The following is a 17,952-nucleotide window of genomic DNA, read 5'->3' as shown; positions in this document are numbered from 1 at the left end:
TGATATTTGTAGAGTAGTGACTAACTAATCTAACTTTTTTTGAATAACCTTTGCTTTGTGAAATTTAATAAAATGCAGGAGGCAGCTTATCCCAAACTGTTTTCATATATTGCTAAAACCCTTTTGAGATTGGAGGTCTGAATCTTGTCTCCTAGAAGCATATATTTCATATATAGCAGCACTGCAGAATAGTAATAGTTTTTAAAAGTAGGAAATGCCCAGCCACCTTTTTCAAGTGATTGACTCATGAACTTAAGATCTCTCCTTGTCTGTCTATATTCCCCAAGAAAGATATTTTTTCTTTGATTTAGTTTTTTGAAGTTTGACCTTTAGGTAATATACTAAGTCACCACATTGTGGCTGCATTAGAAAAACAATACCGGTCTGAAGATGTATTTACGTCTGCCTGGAGTGTTGTAGTTATTTGGACCTGGCACAAGTGTGCAAAGAGGTAAAATACTCCATGGTTTGAAAATCTGCTTTGGAGATATGTGGAACCTGCAGGGCATGGTTCTAATGTCAAGTAAGGAAGACTGAGACGTTCTACCTTCAGAAATGGGAAAAATTAAAATTTCTGAGCAATAGTAACATAGCTTGTTGAAGCAGTTAGAGATACTTCAGTTTGTTGTGTGCACTATATACGTTGTCTATCATCAATTGAAAGCAACTGAAATATGTGTACAATATATCATAAATCATGTGCTTACGTCTGAGTACACGCTTGCCAAAACCATCAGGAAATCAGAAAGGATCTTGCTGTTCTCATCTGGACAGGTCAGCAATGTCTGTTTCAAGGGCACAGTGTTGTCTTCTAGGTTCACAGTGTGGTCTTCTAGGTCCTCACCCTCATGCCCAGCTCTCGAGGCCAAATTTAGTATAAGCACGTATGATGTGTACAATTGTAATTGTAGTTGGAATGTGTCCAGTTCTGATTCTAGTGCCTTTCAAATATACCGTATATAGCGCTATCATCATGTGCAAATGATGATAATTAGGTCTAGATTCGTACATCCTCAAAAATTTCATGCTGTCTCAAAAAGTGCCCTCTATATTCATAACATACGAAATTAAATACTGAACTTTTACTTTCACTTAAAATTTCAAATTGCTGCATCTAATTTTTCCTTCAAATGAGCCTCTCCTTCCTTTGCCATCCTCTGCATGGCTTTTCTTCTCAGGGCATAATCTTCTCTAAGACACCTGCATGTTCCCCTTAATCTCTATTAATGTAATTCTGTAATTTGCCCACCACTTATTTTAAAAAAAAACACAATGTCTCCTGTTTTAAAATCCATTCCCCTGCAACCTAAAAACACCTCACCTCCTTTAGCTCATCTAGTAATCCCACCAAAAATCTTCACTACCCAAATCCCAAATGATAACACCTAATGTAATGTATTACAAAGAAACTGGAGTGAATATATTAAATGATTTGCTTGAGCAGACAAGACTAATCCCAAAAACCAGCAGTAAGAAATAACAACGGACTAACCCCTTACATTGGGTTCCAGAGCAGTGTGCTGTCCTCCATAAAGCACCTCAACACCTTATCAGGGGTAGAAAGCACTGTATAAACGCAATTAAAATTACTATTACAGACAGAATCTAATTTGTGAAGCCATTTAGTGCCAGTCCCTGGTGGGATAGCTCTAAACAGGTATACTATTTTGGGTTAAAAGGTCACTTTTATTATATTACGTGCCAAATAACTCTTACACAAAGATTGTTAATTTTCTTCAAATCAGCCACGCTCTTACTTAGTAAACGGCCCATAGTGCCCTGTATTCATTAACGGCTTTCCAGCAATCTTGTATAATGCTATTTTGCTATACTACTCAAAAGAACGTAATCATCTCCAATGAGAATAGTGCAAAACACTGGAAGTGAATCTCCCAACAGAGTCATTTGAAAACTGGCTGCTTTTCCTGCTGGGAGGGATTCAACAGACACACTGATTTCAAACAGTGATTTTGGGCATTCTCACTCTAATTCTAACTCTTCTTTATACTCACTGATGAGTAACTCCAGACTAATCTCAACCAAAACGGTGTTGATCATGTCTTGAATTGGGTCATTATCCTCTTTATAATGTGTTTCACAGAATTCCCTAAAAACTTTAATAATTACCTCAGTTCATGTACTAAGTGGCTGTGTTCAGGTGTTTGGACAAAATATCGAGTTGGAAATATTGGGAGACAGAAATATCAGAAAACAATATTCTGACACAGAAATATCGTAAGAATATTGTTGTTTTCAATATCGTTTTCAATATTAGAGTTCTTAAAAGTATTGTTTTTTAATTATTTTAATGTGTTTCATTCATGTATTAATTTTATGTGTTACTATTGTTTGTGTAATGGTTATCCATTTTTTAAAATATAGTTTGCAATTTAAGTGATTTAGAATTTTTAATTTGATTATTAATAGTAATTTATAGTGCATGGGTTGTAGGTTTGTAGGGGGATGGGGTGGGAAATTAATTGAGCAAAAACTAATTATTAATACATTTTTCATTAATAATGTGTTTGGTATTAATTATATAAATGATGTAAAACTGATTTATTTTGGTTATATTTTAGGTGCAGGTTGCTAGGTTTGTAGGGGTATAGAGTGAGAAGTTATTTGGTTAATAATTCTTCAATTGATTATTAAATATGTAAATTGCATAATGATATATTTTTGTTATGTTTTAGGTGCAGACTGCTGGGTTTGTAGGGGTATACAGTGAAAATTGAATGAATTAATGAATGAAAATGAATGGAAATAGTTTTATAAAGCACGCTATTACCCGTGGGTGTCTGAGCGCTTGGGGTAGGACAACAGAACCAACCAGTTGGCTGGAGCACAACTACTCGGACAGCAGCTTATCCTATAGCTTCAGTAAAAGGCCAAATCCTCAACTGCTTCCTAAATTGCCACAGGGTAGGTTGGAGACGTAAGGTAAGAGGAAGTGAGTTCCATAGTTTTCCTGTACAAATGGAAAACGCTCTTCCTCCCAATCTTGCTTTGTTTATTTTGGGGATAGTGACCGTTCATGAAGAGCTGGATCTGAGATTCCTATTAGGAGTATACCAGGAGAACCGTTCCTGAAAGTACATTGTACCAGCCCGGTAGAGGGTCTTATGGATCAGGCACATTGCCTTGAAAAAATCCTTTTTCTCAGTGGTAGTCAATGGAGACCCATCAGTGATTAGGATACTGGAGCAAACTTGGGTATTTACAACAGCAGTCTTGCTTCTGCATTCTGTAAAGACTGTAATTTCTTTACCACGTGTTTATGAGTGCCCAAATACAGGGTATTACGGTAATCCAACTTCGAGAGGATGGGAGCCATAATCACCGTCTTTTGCAAATCAAAGGGAATAAACCGGAAAAAAGATTTTAGGACCTTCAACACAATGAAACCTGAAGAAGTGATCAAGTTTATTTGTTCGGAGAAGCATCATTTTCTGTCAAAAATGACTCCTAAGTTTCTTGCTTTTTGAACCGGTACTGGGAGTGTGCCTAAACCGAGGACCACCAAGACTCATTCCAGAAGGTAGTCTCCTTTTTAAAAAGCAAGACCTTGTTTTTTTCGGAATTCAATTTCAGACAATTACCTTGCATCCAGCTTGCAACTTGAGACATGCAGCTGCAAATGTTTCTTGGCTCTCTGTTTTTTTACGTCTGATGAGATAGACACCACTATCTGAGTGTCATCAGCGTAGAAAAAAACAGCTAAGCCATAGCTATTAATAAGGTTGATAACAGGTGTGAAATAAATATTGAAAAGCGTGGGGCTGAGGGAGGACCCCTGGGGGACACCACAAGGGAGGGAGAAAGGCAAGGAACTTGCGTCCCCCATCTGCACACACTTTTGTCTGTCACTTAGAAAGGAACTTAGCAGGGCCAGTGCAGAGTTTCCAAAACTTAGTGAATGGAACCTTTCTATGCGGAGTGAATGGTGAACAGTATAAAAAGTGGCAGATAGATCCAATAAAATCAGTGCAGCTTTGCCGCCTTTATTGATTACTATTTTTCAATTCCTCTGAGGCTGCTTCCAAAGCCGATTCAGTGCAGTGGTTTGCTCTGAAGCCATACTGTGAGGAGTCGAGTGCCTGGTTGGCATCTCAAAATGCTTGCATTTCCTCCTTCTTTGCCTTTTCTAATATATTGCAGGGAAAGGTAGGCAAAATATCGGCCTTAAGCTTTCCGCCTTCTTTGGGTCCAAGGAAGGTTTTTTCACCAGCCTTTTTCCACATCTTCATAAACTGCCCTGTAGTCAGTATTTCATTCAGTAATTCCATAAGAGGACCAGCCACTGAACTGGCTACTAGATTGAAAACCTGAGGGGGCCAGGATCCGACTGATAGAACTGATGAGACCACATATTTTGTCCTTGGTAAAGAGGGAGAATCTTTCATTTTGTGGAGTGTTTAGAGGGCAGAGAACTTGCTGTGAGTCCAGGTCCTCAGTGTGAATTAAAGCGTCTGCTATGCACAACGAGTTTTGAGTGGGAGAAAAAATTTGAAAGATGGAATTAACTTTGGACTGAAAAGAGTCTGCCAGCTGATTGCAGAAAGATTCATCAGGACTTGAGGTACTACTGTTGCTCCATTTGCTGAGATTTGACTGTTTTTAAAAGCTCCCTGGTTATGTTTTTTCGTGAGCTTATTTTTTCAGGAAAAAATGTGTTTTTGCGACTTCAATTATTTGTCATGTACTGTCCAAATCATTCTTTATATTTTATCTTTTTGTCTGGACAATATTCCTTCCAACACTTGCACTCTTGATGCCTGCATTTCACTTGAAATGCTTTTAATGCTTGTGAAAACCATGGAGCTGATGGATTTTTCCTACAACGTTTTTATATTTTTTCTGGCATCAATCTAAGGGTTGCTGAATTTAGCCAGTAAGTGTAGTTGATTGCTGCATTGTTCATGTTGCTATGTGGAACAGGCAAAGAATTTGAGAGGCTGTCCTTCAGTTCCTCTACCTGACGATTTTTCCAGGGCTGGTATTTAATGGTTCTGGGTTTATTATTACCAGAATCTTTCTTTAGGGGGACCTTCATTGAAAAGAAGATGGCCTTATGATCTGACCATGCTACTGGCAGGACCTTCTCTACTTTTAGTTACTGATTATTTGCAAATATTCCATCCAGAGTGTGGTTGGCAAGATGGGTGGGTTCTCTTATTGACTGATTTAAGTCGAAACTCCTAAGATTATCGTCCAAATGATCTGTAGCCATGTTATTTAATAGCTTGGTGAAAATTGAAATCACCTAGTATCGTAAAGCTGGGGTAATTTACACAGGATTCCATGAAGTCCTGAACTTTTTGGATAAAGTTGTCCCTTGGACTAGGTGGCCGATAGATTAATAGTCCCTGAAAGGTAAATGTGTTATTCAATTTCAAACTAAATCCAAGTGCTTCACAGTCCAGATAGAACATGGGCTGAAAGTTTGCATCAAATGAGCTGTAGTACACAATCACAACTCCTCCGCCTATCTTGTCTGTTCTTTCTAGTCGTTCGATATTGTAGCCCATTGGAATGGCAATTTTAATATCAGGGTCAGAAAAACTATCTGCCCAGGTCTCTGTGAGGAAAATAATATCTGGATTGCGTTGGATCATAAGATCTGCGAATTCATATTTATTTTTAATAAGGGACCTTGAATTAAGTAACATACAGGAAAACACCCTCCGTGAGACTTGCCTCTCTGTTATCTTTACAGGGACCTCAGGGAGAGTAGTATGGCCCTGTTGATCCTTACACTTTTGCTTACGATCAAAGTTGCAGACTTGACATCTATAGCAATCTATATTGGGGGACGAGTTATGGGGTCGACAAAGAATCAAATTACCGACATTCTGTTTGGCCTGAAGCTCTTCTCTTGTATATCTAGCCATTTGAGCAGAGGTCTTGGCGCCGTCCAGTCACGGACAGCATAGACGGGCTTGCCTTTAGCACGCCTTCAGCATGTCCGCTGCACCGCGTTTGCATCTAAATTTATCCCCTCGTACACAAAAAAAGCTGGACTGCTAACTTCTAAGATGGCAGCCAGCTAGGAAAGGAAATGGGACCCCCGATGTTTGGCTCTCTCCACTCACACGGGACCAACACCCGCGGTGGACCGGAGTCAAGGGGAGGTTGGCAGGCAAGTTCCCTTTATTTTAAAAGAACGAGAAACTCTATTTAAAATAAAAGTTACTGTCCGGAGTTTTTATTTAAAAACAATATTCTACTGGGAAATACTCTGGATGCCCACCTGCAACATGGTAATAGAGTGAGAAGAGATAGTAGTAGAAGGTTAAAAAGAAGCAGCTTCTTCCTGTGTCTGATGTCCGCTGCGCTCCCGGTCTTCCATCTAAATTTATCCCCTAGTACACAAGAAAAGGTGGACCGCTAACTTCTAAGATGGTGGCCAGCTAGGAACAGAAATGGGACCCCTCACCTTTGGCTCTCTCCGCTCAAACGGGACAAACACTAACAGCGGAACGTGAAGTCATGGGGAGGTTGGCAGGTAAGTTCCCTTTAGAAAAAAAGAACTAGAAACCCCTATTTAAAATAAAAGTTACTGTCTGGAAGTTTTATTTAAAAACGATAGTCTGCTGGGAAATACTCTGGCAGCCCAACTGCGACATGCTAATAGGGTGAGAAGAGATAGTAGTAGCAGGCTAAAAAGAAGCAGCTTCTTCCTGTGTCAGATGTCTGCTAATTAAGTAATAATTAATTAACAATTCATTATTAATTGGTAATTCATTATTACATTTAATATCAATTATGTAATTTGTGCTATAATTTATTTTAGTTACATTTTATTTGCAGTATGCTGGATTTGTATGGGTCTAGGGAAGAAGTTAATCATTTTAATTGCAAAAATTAAAGTTATGAAATAGTTACTTTTTAGTTATATATTAGGTGCAGACTGCAAGGTTTGTAGGGGTTTAGGGTTGGTAGTTAATTAATTTATAACTGAATAACAATGATCTATTAATTGATAAATTTTTTTTAGTTTAGAAAGCTTTATTGAATAAGATAAACTAAGTAAAACAGTAGGATCAGAAGGCAATACAGTAAATAGTAAAGAACAATGAATTCTTACAAGGTTTAAAGAATGCCAAAAATAAATAGAGAATGTACTAAGGGAAAAAGCTTTTTACGTGTTTTTTGAAGATATAATGGTTAATATGCAGGGGAAGGCAAAAGGAAAACAGGGGGAGAAAAGGAAGGGAAGGGGAGGGAAAATATACAGCATATGTATTGAAGCAATTTATAAATAACATAAGCAAGGAGGTACAAAAGCGAGATCAACAGGGAGCACTTAAAGAAAGAAAATTGGTTAGAGGCAACCATAACAAATCTTTTTTGATCAAAAGAAGTACAGTGGTAGCAAAGGCACGATCAAGTCAATGATGATGACATAGTAGATTCCACCAAGCGTTATATGAAATCTTGGAAGTGTCTTTCCAGTTTGTAGTGATTATCTGTAAAGAAATAGCTATATATAAATCAATAAATTTGCGTGCATTACAATGAGCATTCCATATAGGTGAGGCACCACCCAAAAAAATGTGAACAATCTCAAAGGAGTGGTTAGTATCTATTATTTCATTCAATTTTAACCAAATGCGAGACCAGAGAGATTTGACCAACGGACAGTGAAAAAACATATGAAAAAAATCGCTGTTGGCGTGTGCACAAGACCAACATTTTTTGGAATCGGACAACTTAAAAGTATGTAGGTCCGATGGGGTGAGAAAAAGTCTGTTTTAAAAATAATACAAAGTCTGTGTGGTACTAGCGGAGCGGGAAACAGTGTGAATCCTAGACCATAAAGAATTCCAAACCTGAAGGGGAAACTCTTGAGTTAGATCCTTTTCCCACGAGAGCTCAATTTTTGATTTGATCCTTTCATCAGAGGGGCGGGAAAGAAGTTTATAAATCGCAGCAGCCTTAAGGGGAATAGAAAAATCCGGTAGGGATGAGGAAGGTGGTGTGTCAATAGGGGACAAAGAAGCAACCTGAGAGGTAATAAAAGATAGAGATTTTTTAAGCAGGGGGTAATGAGAGGAGTATGTGTTAGAAAGGTGAAAGGAAGAGCGAATATCAGAGAAGTCTCGTATGGAGTCATTAACTAGTAGATGATTGCAGGTGAAAATTCCTTTATCAATCCATTCCTTCCAAAAGAGTGCTCGATTGTTTATCTTAATAGACTTGTGGTACCAGATAGGAGTCGAGGAGAGAAACTCTAACTGCGAAAGAGATGAGCGAAACACCGAAAGAGCAAGTGATCTGGAATGCTTAAAGATAGGGGAGAGAAAGCGCTGGGGGGGCTGAGATAAGCGTGTAGCAATGCTAAAGGAGAAGGGTGAAAGTTGCCCAAGTTCTATGGAACTCCAGGCTGTTAAAGGGGGGTCAGATGAATCAGATAAAAAAGGCCAAATTTGTTTCAATGTAAAGGCGGAATGAAAACGAGCAAGATTGGGAAAATTAACACCGCCTAGATCCTTGGGCTGTTGAAGACGAGAAATGGAAATCCTAGCCTTGCGATTATTCCATAAAAATGAGGTAAAGATACGATTTATTGTTTTAAAAAAATAAAGTGGGAGGGAGACAGGAAGCATAGAGAGATAAAAATTAACAACGGGAAGAAGCATCATTTTGATAGTGGCAAGCCTTCCCCACCAAGATAAGAAAAGGGGAGACCAGTTGTCTATAAGGGAAGAAATCTTTTTAACAATATCCTTGTGGTTGAGCTTGATGGTTTCTCTAATAGTGTTGGCATAAAGTATACCAAGGCATTTAATATAACCAGAATTCCATTCAAAACCGGAATCTTGGAACATGTAGGGGAGGCAAAATTTGTAAAGAGGTAAGACCTCAGACTTATCAATATTAAGTTTGTAGCCTGAAACCAGAGAGTATTCATGCAACAGCGAAAAGAGTGAATGGAGAGAAGTGATCGGATTAGAAATATAAAGTAAAATATCATCTGCGTAAGCGGTAAATTTAATGTCAACTTTCTTAAATATGAAGCCAGTATATGAAGAAGAACGTTGGATTTTTACTAAAAAGGGTTCCAACGCAAGAATAAAAAGAAGAGGGGATAGGGGACAGCCCTGTCTGGTGCCTCTATGCAAAGGAAAATAATGAGATTGAGAACCGTTGACCCAAATAGAAGTAGAGGGGGCAGAATATAATAATTGAATATAGCGGATAATAGTGGGGCTGAAGCCGTGCCACCTTAGGGCACCAAACATAAAATCCCAGCAGACTCTGTCAAATGCTTTCTCAGCATCCAATGTAATAGCTGCAACTGGGGAGTCTATCTTTGAGGCGAGGTGAATGATGTTAAGGAAGGTTCTCGAATTATCCGTGATGGACCTGCCCTTAACAAAACCAGATTGATAAATATTAATCAGGTTAGGAATGATTTTATTAATACGGGAAGCCAAGATTTTAGCATATATTTTACAATCAGTATTGATTAAAGAAATAGGCTGATAGTTCTTACAGCAGAAGGGATCTTTGTCTTTTTTAGGAATTAAACATAACATTGCCTGTGTAAAAGAGCCTTTGGATTCCCCTTGAGAAAAGAAATGGGCATAGAGAGAAAATAAATGAGGTAATAGGATATCCTTAAAGTACAAATAGAAACGAACAGTGAAACCATCAGAACCAGGTGATTTATCTTGGGGAAGAAGGGTAGCAGCATTAAGTACTTCATTTTCAGAGAGAGGGGCATCAAGAGAGGAAAGGTCAATGGAAACCTCTGGGGACCTGGGGAGAGACTGAAAAAAAGAGTCGATCTGATCCTGAGAGGGGACGGATTCTGGAGTATAAAGTGACGAGTAGTAATGGACAAAACAGTCGAGGATTTTGTCCTCCGTATATTGATGATTCCCATGCGAATCGATAATAGTTGTTATCTTGGACTTTTGCTTTTTAATTTTGAGATAATTGGCGAGAGATTTACCAGCTTTATTGCGACCCCCGTACATTTTAGCATGGAAGTTAAGAAGGTTATTACAAGCTGAGTCCCACGAGTGTTTATTATATTGTAGTTTAGCTTTGATGAGAGAGGAAAGTGCTTCTGGGGTGTTGTTAGTAAAGTAGAGATGCTCTAAGTCTTTAATTTGTTTAAGAATTTGGGCGGACACTGATAAGGCTTTTTTCTTTTTCCGGGAGATAAAGTCAATAATAAAACCCCTGGCAGTGGCCTTAAAAGCGTCCCAAATAAAATAAAACTCAGAAGTAGAGTGAAGATTGTTAATGAAAAATTCAGTTGCAAAAAGCTTAAATTGTTCAGTAAACTGTGAGTCAAGGAGTAGCGAATTATTAAAGCGCCAACGCCTAGGGGAATGAGTAGGTGAAGGGAAATCCATATCAACTATGACAGGAGCATGGTCGGAAATTAAGATAGAACCAATTTCTGAGTTAGTCATAAATTGAAGGGCGTGTTGAGTAAGAAAAATATAATCTATACGGGAGTGTGATGCATGAACTGGGGAAAAAAAGGAAAATTCTAAAGTGTCAGGGTGGGAAAGTCTCCATGAATCGATGAGGCCTCTGGAAGAAATGGCTTTAAAAAAGGACTTTTGCATCCTATTGGGTATGAATCTAGCAAGTGACTTGCGATCTAGAAAAGGGTCCATAAGCTGGTTACAATCACCACCAACAATTAGATCTTCAGCAGCGTGGGAGGAAAGAAGCATGGAGAAGTCATTCCAAAAAGTTAAATCTACACCATTAGGGCCATAAACATTACAAAAAGAAAGTTTAGTATCATTAACGATAACATCTAAAAGCAACCATCTACCACAATTATCATGAGACTTATTCTGTAGCTGAACAGACAACGATTTGTGAAATAGAATGATAACACCATTTTTGTTGTTTACTGCCGGAGAACAGAAGGCCTCCCCAACCCATTGTTTTCGTAAATAAGACAAATCTTGTGAATTAAGATGTGTTTCTTGTAGCAATGCAACGTGACATTTCAACCTTGCCAAATGGGATAAAACACGCTGCTTTTTAACAGGATTGCGAATACCTTTAACATTCCAAGAAATAATACGAAGGCCTCTCATTCCAGGAGGTAGGGTAAATACAAGCAAGGAGAGATAGAGAATTTAAAGCAAGGTGAAGAAAGAGAAAAAGAAAGAGAAATGATATTGAAGCGATATAAATAATGAAAAGAAACCAAATGCAAAAAGGCTAGAGTACATGCCCTCCACAGAAACAGTGACAAAAATGGAGAAAGAGAACAAAGGAATATCCACCACTGCAATATAAGGGAAAAAGTTACGGGATAGGGGAGAAGTTGTAGAAGTTGCCAAAGAAGTGAAGAAAAGATGGAGGAAAGGGGAGAAAATTTAAAGGAAGAAAAAAGGAGAGTAGGGGAAGGGAAGGGGCGAAAAAATAGAAAAGAAGACAGGGGGAGACAGAGTCCCCCAGAGGATAAAAAAAGAAGGATGGCAGAAAGCCAAAAGACTTTAGCCACAAAGAACGACCTAACAAAAAACATTAATGTGAGGGGGGGAGCAGCAAAAAACAAGACGACCAAGCTAAGAGGAGACGGCAATAAAGAACGAGCCACTATAAAAAGGAAGAAGACAAATTATGAAATAAAGTACATAACAAAAGATGGCCAAATGAGACAATGGGGTAAACTTACCGAACACCTGTGGAGGGAGGACAGTGACTATATGAGACAAACGTTATAGACAACAAAGCGATGCAGATGATGACCTTGACAACGACACCGAGAGGAAAAGACCTGCAAGGCAAAAAGAAGTAAACAACTGAAACATAAACGCTAAATATTACAATACAAAATAGAATTAACGCAAGACATAGCGCACAGGCAATAACAAATCAATTATGGTTTGCTCAATTCCATAAGTTCTCCTTTATGAGTATGGATGAATTTCTTCAAATCAGCGGGGTCATCAAAACTGTATGTTCTGTCTTTGTAAGTCACTTTGAAAAAACAGGGATGAATGAGACCTTAGCGTGCGTTCATGGCTCTCAATGCAGGACGAAGGTCTAAAAATTCCTTCCGTCGAGAAGCGATGGGCTTGGAGACATCCTGAGTGAAGAAAATTTTATGGCCAGACCAGAACAGTTGCTTATGCTGTTTAGCGGCTTGGAGAAGCGTCATGAGATCGGAGTATAGAAGAAAATAAGCAATAATTCCGCGAGGTTTTGATGAAGAAGATGTATTCCTTGGCCCCAGACGATGAGCGCGTTGTATGTTGAAGTCCGAGGACTTCAGGGGACCAGCAATTTGAAGCACCTGAGTTTTCAAAAAGTGGATCATGTCTGACCCTTCAGAATCTTCCGGAATACCATAAATGCGGAGATTATTGCGCCTATTGCGATTTTCTAAATCCTCCGTAACCTTTTTAAGCTGACTGACTTCCTTAGTGAGAGTGTCAACTCTGGCAGCCACATCCTGAGCATCACTAATCCTCTGCTCTACATCGGAAAGTCTTGTGTCTAGACTAGACCATTTGTCATCCAACCTCTGGAGTGTTGTGACCGTGTCGGTCATGAAGGGGCGGATAAGACGCAGTTCCTCCATGATGTCCTCAAGGGTGAGAGGCAACGGAGATTTATCAGTGGAAGGTGGGTCTTTTTTGGACCGCTTAACTGAAGAAGCACAAGAGTCCTTACGACCTCCGGAGGTACCTGCGTGAGATTTAGTTGAATGAGCGATATCCATGTTGAAGGCGTCAAAGTAAGTGATGACAAAAAAAAAAAATAGCAAGAGGAGGCAGCAAGCACACCAGCGATGGAATCACGGTTGTCGTGATGAGAAGGAATGTGGCGCAAAAGAGGTAACAGTTCCAACACAGCACTGCAATGTATTAACGTTGAAATGAGGAGCACCAAAAACACACCTCGGAGAAGCAGTGAGATAAGAAAAGGAGCAGAGCGAAGGAGTCTCTTACACCATCAGCACCAAGGTGGCCATGGCAAGATGTCGCAATCCAATCGCTCCGCCAGTCCCACTCCGCACAATCCAGAGTATGTACTGGCAGTAAGTTGAACAGAACAGGGCTCCTCGCAGGCTTCCCGTCACACCACTTCGTGCTCAAACTACGCAAAAGACATTAATAGCTCTTCCATGAACAGTATTTAGCGAGTTTGAAGTAAATTTAGTCACAGTTCTCAGTTAAGGTATTTTCAGCAGGGAAGAAATCATCCAGAGAAGCAATACATAGCGCAGAAAAATGTTAGGAATGAATTACACAGACCCGGTAAGCAGCCATAACCCATCAGATCCACAAGGAGAATACCTGCAGTTCAAAGTATTCCAAAAATAATATAGCGATGCATTACAGAAAAAAACGCAATTCAGGCATTGAATGCTGCCTCGCACATCCTCACCTCCATGTGTTAGGAAGAAGAGGGGTGTAAATGGAAGCGTTTCCCCATTCCTCGCGCCGCCGCCATTTTGAACTTGGTTGCTGAGGAGGATGTAAAGCCGGCTCAAATGAAGCAATTGAGGCACACCAGAGCGCCGCCGCAACTCATCCGTGGTCCCGTCACATTCCGCCGCCGAATCCCGGTGAAAAAACCGACTTGCAAGGGCGCAGAGCGCCGGAAGAGCGGACGGCTTTGCTGACGAACGTGGGAGCTCACGAACGAGCGGCCATCTTGGCTGCGCGCCACCACGTCCCACCTATTAATTGATAATTAACTTTTTGGAATACTAATTATGTATATACATAAATCTTTTCTATGTTGTTTGTTAAAAATGCACAATCTGTCTCTTTAAATAAGGCAGACAGCATGCATTTGCCTAACCCATGACCAAGGAGTGCTTTAACTCCGATTACTGCCGTGTGTGAATAAACATACGCTAATATCAAATTGAGTGCCGGCTCTGTGATTCTTGACCTGGTATATTGGTTCTGATGGTGTGTTGCAGTTGTGCTTTGGATTTATGAGGCTTGCTACCTCATTGGACACTCCTCACACCAAAGAGGCTGGAGCAGACTTGATTGTGTTTGCTATACAGATATATCCATATATATATATATATATATATATATATATATATATATATATATATATATATATATATATATATATATATATATATAACTATATATATGTATATATATAAATATCTATATACATATAAATATTTTAAAGGTATTACTGTGAACATATATATATATATATATATATATATATATATATATATATAGTCCAACAAAGGCCCGAAAGCATTCGAGCTCGCACACCCAGCCAATGTTACCTTTCGGCATTAACATAGAGAAACCAGCCACTGCATACTAGGAAATCCTTAATTACTTGTGCCGACGCGTTTCAAGGCCGAATGGAAAGTGTCCCGTGAGTGTTCCGCATTTGTGCAGCTTTGATATTTACGTGATGTCGCCCTCACGCTAGCGGATTATTGCACCCGCCCGAGAGTTCTACAGCTGGGGCGATACTTGGAGCAGTTATTTAAATTTCTGTCAGAACCGTCAAGTCCAAATGAAAAACTTTTCCTATCAGCCTGCATATGCTGTCAATTATCAAATATCGAGGCCTGGTGTCAAACAGACCCAAACCTGTAGGAGTGGTTGACATTTGAAACCTTGGCAGTGGCGAGGGACTGGAACACAGCTGACGCCAGCACCATTCTTGGGAGACACAGTGGCCGTTTCTAAACGAAGAACTACACGGATCATGCCATATGTGAGTGACTTCGGATATTTCAGCCTCTTCACTCTATACGAGAGTGAATGTTCCATTTGTCTATAAAAGACTGGGAGTGTAAAAAACGCTATGCTCTTTATTGGGCTGAAGGCAAGAAAACACATAACAAGATGGCAGCCATTGAATTTGGTATTGGGACCATGACTTTGTTAGTCCTTCGTTGTTGGCCATGTTTCTGTGTTTCTCCAATGAGATTGCTCTTGATAACATTTAAATCTGTATCATGTTTGGGGCTGAGTGGATGAGCACTGAAGAAGGCGCAATGCCGAATTGCATTTGCTCAAATAAAAAACCGAATGGAAAGTGTCCCGTGAGTGTTCCGCATTTGTGCAGCTTTGATATATATATATATTTTTGAGAGAACTTGAAAACATAGAATGGGAAAATGGATTTTCTCTTCTTTCATTAGATGTGACAAGTCTTTATACGTGCATACCACACGATTTAGGACTTGCAGCATGTAAACATTATCTCAATGAAAGGTCTATCTCATATTTCTACCATACAGAAATGTTGGTTGAAATGATGACATCCTGTCTCAAACAGAATTTTTTCATCTTTGACGGCAAAATTTTTAAACAATCTCTCGGTACTTCAATGGGGACCTGCTTTGCTCCTTGCTTTGCGGGTCTCTATTTGGGGTACTGGGAGGAGAAAGTAGTCAAGGAACATGTGGTTTTTAAAGACAAAGTTGTTAAATGGATAAGATACATAGATGACATTTTTTGCATATGGAATGGCAATGAGATTGAAGCAAAGGCGTTTGTTGAAGACCTTAATGATAACAATTTCAATCTTCACTTTACAAATCAGTGGTCACAAACGAATATTGAGTTCCTAGACCTGTCCCTTACCATCGAAAGTGATGGTCTAAAAAGTAGTCTTTACAGGAAAAAAAAACGCAGGTAACAGCCTTCTCCATGCCCGTGGTTGTCACCCAAAATCTTTGCTAGATAGTATCCCTTTGGGAGAATTATTAAGAGCAAAACGTAATTGTAGCTCATTGGAAAGCTTCAAGAAAGAAGAAATGGTGATGACTAAAAGATTTCTAGAAAGAGGGTATTCAGACTCTGTGATAAAGAAAGCTCAAGTAGAAGTGGCCAGAAGATATAGAGAATCATTATTATTGGATAAAGTGAGTGACAATGTTGAATCAGACAAAATCAGGTTCATTACCACCTTCAACAATCAAGCCTATGATATACGTAAGAGCCTCAACAAATTTTGGCCAGTGTTACACACTGATAAAGATCTATCAGGTAGTGTTGAAACTTTTCCACAGATTACATATAGGAAAGCAACATCATTAAAAGATGCACTGTGTAGAGCAATTGAACCCACACGTGTTAACACTTTAGGAGTGCAAGGCTTCTATATATGCAGAAAGTGCAAAGCATGTAAACACAGCAGAAATTGCAAAGAATGTATGCTTTCTCCGTTTGACAAACCCTATAAGATCCTTAAACATACCACATGCAACACTGATTTTGTAGTTTATGCTTTATTTTGTCCGTGCAAAAAGGTGTACATAGGGAGTACGATTCACAAAGCTAAGATCAGAATTTTAGAACATTTGCGCGCCATCAAACATGGCGATAAACAGTACCCTATAGCACGCCACTTTGCAAGCCATCACAATCAGAACAGTGATTTACTGAGTTTTTGTGTCCTTGATTCAGTAAAAGCAAATGAGAGAGGAGGCAATAGAGTTCAAGATCTTAGACGCCTTGAGTCTAAACTTATCATTCAGTATAGAACTCTGGCACCTATTGGCCACAACTGTGATGAAGAACTGGCTGTACACTTAGGGTGAAATTGAAATGTATACAGTTAAAGTGTTCAACAAATGTTTCAAGGAATTCATGATGTCGGATTGAGAACCAGTTGTTTCTAATTTTAGAATCTTAAGCAAAAAAAGTTTTTAATGATTATTTTCTAAGTGTACGAAATCAGGATTTCTGAATTAAGTGGTCTAGTTGAGTCAATGTTCATTGATTTATCTGTTTCTTTCTTTCAATTTTAGATGCAAAGAACTGTGGTCAACCATGAGGAAACGCAGGAGAACTAAAGTATCTCGTCTGGCCCACTGGGGCTAAATTGTTGACTGTTTTTGTAATTTTGTGGCTGCAATCGGACTTTCAAATTTCCTTTCGCCGACTGGGGCGTTTTGGAATAGTTAAAGATTCTGACATCTTTCATTAGATTGCCACAGTGTATGTAACTTAAAATCGGCGATCGTGTATTTTGAGCATAGCAATATTAAGGCAAAAAAATTGTAAGGTGTATCTGTTATTACAATTTATAATTCAACAAATACTTGTATAAAGTTATATTGAAAGAACAGAGCGATATAGTGCACAATGAAATACTGGAAAGTATGTTTTCACTGTTTACTAATCTGATACCACGTGATTGATTTAAAAAACACTTACTGATTATCGTACACTTTACTCGTGAGCAAGGGATTGCTATCCCGAAACGCGTAGAGTTGGTCGCCTGTTTGATGCTCCAATAAAGGACTGTTTTGAAGCTTAAGAGTTGTCCGTGGCTGCTGTGTGTTTCGAGCACAAAGGAATTACAGCGTCAAGTTGTGATATATATATATATATATATATATATATATATATATATATATATATATATATATATATATATATATATATATATATATATATATATATATATAGTCCAACAAAGGCCCGAAAGCATTCGAGCTCGCACTCCCAGCCAATGTTACCTTTCGGCATTAACATAGAGAAACCAGCCTCTGCATACCATTAGCGCAGCTAATGAGGACTAATTCAACCAGCAAAGCATTGTGGGGCCCACTGTGGGCTTTTTTTAATATAAAGACAATGCTGCATGAAATATTAATGTGAAAGACGGTACCCACTGAGGGTAATTAATGTATTCCTGGACCACAAGTCCCTGCATGCACCACACGTTCACCGCAATAGGTGTTGCTCACTGGGGGCAGTATAAAATAGTGCAAGCAATGAGGAAGTCCGTTTCACGTTTTTGCAGTTGCCTAAGAAGAATAGGCTGTTGCCTTGAAACGCGTCGGCACAAGTAATTAAGGATTTCCTAGTATGCAGAGGCTAGTTTCTCTATGTTAATGCCGAAAGGTAACATTGGCTGTGAGTGCGAGCTCGAATGCTTTCGGGCCTTTGTTGGACTAATATATATATATATATATATATATCCATAATAATACATTGTAAATATTATTAA

General features: G+C 39.0%; 1 long non-coding RNA gene across 1 annotated transcript in view; it reads left to right on the top strand.

Annotated features, from left to right (window-relative positions):
- LOC146805563 (uncharacterized) overlaps nucleotides 1–17,220 on the top strand; it is a 79,366-nt gene extending 62,146 nt beyond the window's left edge. The window contains exon 3 of the long non-coding RNA XR_014967858.1: nucleotides 16,745–17,220. This is a non-coding gene — a long non-coding RNA (uncharacterized LOC146805563). The remainder of the gene's footprint in view (nucleotides 1–16,744) is intronic.
- The last annotated feature ends 732 nt before the right edge of the window (nucleotides 17,221–17,952 follow it).

The sequence above is a fragment of the Triturus cristatus genome, chromosome 8, assembly GCF_964204655.1.
Source record: "Triturus cristatus chromosome 8, aTriCri1.1, whole genome shotgun sequence".
Taxonomy (NCBI): domain Eukaryota; kingdom Metazoa; phylum Chordata; class Amphibia; order Caudata; family Salamandridae; genus Triturus; species Triturus cristatus.
This window is presented reverse-complemented; position numbering and strand designations above follow the sequence as displayed.